Source organism: Microtus ochrogaster, chromosome 22, assembly GCF_000317375.1.
Source record: "Microtus ochrogaster isolate Prairie Vole_2 chromosome 22, MicOch1.0, whole genome shotgun sequence".
Classification (NCBI taxonomy): domain Eukaryota; kingdom Metazoa; phylum Chordata; class Mammalia; order Rodentia; family Cricetidae; genus Microtus; species Microtus ochrogaster.
This window is the reverse complement of record NC_022023.1, coordinates 34009309-34012550: the sequence shown is the minus strand read 5'-3', so window position 1 is coordinate 34012550 and position 3242 is coordinate 34009309.

Sequence of the window (3242 nt, the reverse complement as noted above, 5' to 3'; positions counted from 1 at the left end):
CAACATCCTTAGTCATCAGAGAAATGCAAATCAAAACAACTCTGAGATTCCATCTTACACCTGTAAGAATGGCCAAGATGAAAAACACTGACGACAACTTTTGCTGGAGAGGTTGTGGGCAAACGGGAACACTCTTGTATTGCTGGTGGGAATGCAAGCTAGTACAACCCCTTTGGATGTCAGTGTGGTGATTTCTCAGAAAATTAGGAAACAACCTTCCTCAAGACCCAGTAATACCACTTTTGGGTATATATCCAAAGGATGTTCAATTGTGCCACAAGGACATGTGCTCAAGTATGTTCATAGCAGCTTTGTCTGTCATAGCCAGAACCTGGAAACAACCTAAATGCCCCTTGATCGAAGAATGGATGAGAAAAATGTGGTACATTTATACAATGGAGTACTACACAGCAGAAAAAAATAATGACAGTTTGAAAGAAAATGGATAGAGCTAGAAAACATTATTTTGAGTGAGGTGACCCAGACAGACCCAGAAAGACAATTATCACATGTACTCACTTATAGGTGGTTTTTAAACATAAAGCAAAGAAAGCCAGCCTACAAACCATAATCCTAGAGAATTTAGACAGCAATGTGGACATTGCTATGTAAGAGAGACTTACATAGATCTAATCTACATGGGAAGTAGAAAGTATAAAAAGACAAGATCTCCTGAGTAAATTGTGAGCATGGGGACCTTGGGAGAGGATTGGAGGGGGAGGGGAGAGGCAGGAAGGGAAGCAAAGAAAAATGTGCATTCAAACCATCTCATGCTTTGTTTTATTAGAGATAGGGTTCCAATTCCTAGGAACTGAACATCTGCCTCTTGACGAGGCCAATATGGATGACATATTCTGGAGGAATAAGAGTCTCATCCACACCCGTGTCCAGTAATCCTTCATATTTATACACACTCTCAGCTTTGGTCTTTCATCATTTATGGAAGTCTGACAAAATATATGTTTCCTATTTCCTCTTGGAATTTTTGATTCAACCTCCATGTGTATTCTTCATCCAGAGCAGTACAGTTTTTCACAACAGGCGCTGGATTTTCTAATTTTTCTGGGGAGGCATGTCCTTTACTGTGACTGGGAATGACTGGGCCATGTTTGATATGGGGGCCTGTGAGAGGGCCCCCAAGGAGTTTCCTGATGGTAAGGGGTTGCCTTGTTTGTCTCTTGTTGATCTACATTCATTGGTCCAGTGTCGGCCTTTGCCACATCTTCTACATAATCCAGAAGATTGAGACCTTCTATTTTTGTCATCCCCAGAGGAAACATTATTTCTAGGAATGCCTTGTCTACAATCCTTTCTCAGATGTCCTATTCTACCACAATTAAAATATTTTTTTTTTTTTTGTTTTTCGAGACGGGGTTTCTCTGTGGCTTTGGAGCCTGTCCTGGAACTAGCTCTGTAGACCAGGCTGGTCTCAAACTCACAGAGATCCGCCTGCCTCTGCCTCCCGAGTGCTGGGATTAAGGCGTGCACCACCATCGCCCGGCAATATTTGGTATTTTGATGTTTCTGCCTACCTTCAGAAATTGCTTCTTCTACCCAAGCCTCAGCATTATAGTCAAATGACTCAACATTGGCTGTGTGCTGGATCCATTCATCCACTGGTGCTGATTTGACCTTAAAGCCCAAGTATCTTTCTTCATTCTAAGTTGGCATTCTCAAAAGCCAGAGATTGAATAAGTACTTGTCTAGCTTCTGGATCTGTTACCCCTGTTTGTACAGCTTTGGTTAATCTTTGTAGAAAGTCACTACTGAGTTCTCTTGGACCTTGTATGACCTTAGTATGTGATTCAGTTCTTTTTCCTACTTCTTGAATCCTGTCCCAGCATTCAAGGCTGCTGTTGGCATAGGGACAAGATGTGTTCATTGTGAATAACTTGACTCTGTGGATCAGCATAAGTGCCCTCACCAAGAATTTGATCTTGGGAAGCCTCAAATCCTTTGACTCTCAGGGTTTTAGTCTCCTCTCTCCAATAGCACTTCCTCTGTAACTGCAGCCCATCTTCTAGCACCTCTGAGACTAACTGAAGCCAGTCATGTGGAGTAATCCTTTTGTTTGAAGCCCATGTCTCTGCTATCTCCCTAACAAATGGTGAATACATGCCATAAGATACTATTGCTTGCTTAATTTCTTTTAAATCTTTCATACCTATAGGTTTTCATTTACATTCCACGTATCTGTTTGGGTATTGAGTATTTGCTGACTTTTCATAGGTAGTAATAGGAGAGGTAGCTAAAACTCTTGGTAAGTCATCTCTGACTCTGAGAGGTACTAGAGATGCTCAATCTTTACTATGTCTTTTGCGTGTGACTCCTCTCTTTGCTTATCTGTTCTGACAAGTTCCTCAGTCGATTCAATCACTGTCTTATAAATCCTGAGTCTCTCTGTCTCTCTCGCTCTCTCTCTTTTTTTTTTTTTTTCGAGACAGGGTTTCTCTGTAACATTGATGCCTGTCCTGGAACTAGCTCTTGTAGACCAGGCTGGCCTTGAACTCACAGCCTCTGCTTCCCGAGTGCTGGGATTAAAGGTGTGTGCCACCACTGCCTGGCCTAAAGCCTGAATCTCTCTTTTTTTTAATTAAAAACTTTATTTCATGCGCATTGGTATAACAATATTAAATTCTCTTGAACTGGAGTTAGTTACAGACAGCTGTGAGCTGCCATGTGGGGGCTGGGACTTGAACCTGGGTCCTCTGGAAGAGCAGTCAGTGCTCTTAACCACTGAGCCATCTCACCAACCCCAAGCCTGAATCTCTTGACTTGTGAATATTTCTAATGATTCCATCAAACCAATTAATTTCTGGTTCTCATTTGGCACATGTAATTCCAAGGTTTTCAATCTTTCCATTAATGATATCTTTTCATCTTTAGATATTATTTGGATGGCGCATAGATTGCCTTCCTGGAAGAATGTTCTTTCTGCCAGCTTATCATAACTCTTTTTTTTTCTTTTTTTTTTTCGAAACTCTTTAACAGATTTTCACTGTGAATTTCAACAGCATAAATCCTCTCAGATAATCTCTCAGTCCTATTTTGTAAGATTTCATAACCCAGTTATCATTTTCAATGTATGAATCCTTTCAACTAAAACTGTATCATTCCTAAAATTTTTCATTCTTAACTCTGTTATCAAATCATTTCTTTAAGAATATAATAAGGAGCCGGGCGGTGGTGGCTCACGCCTTTAATCCCAGCACTCGGGAGGCAGAGGCAGGCGGATCTCTGTG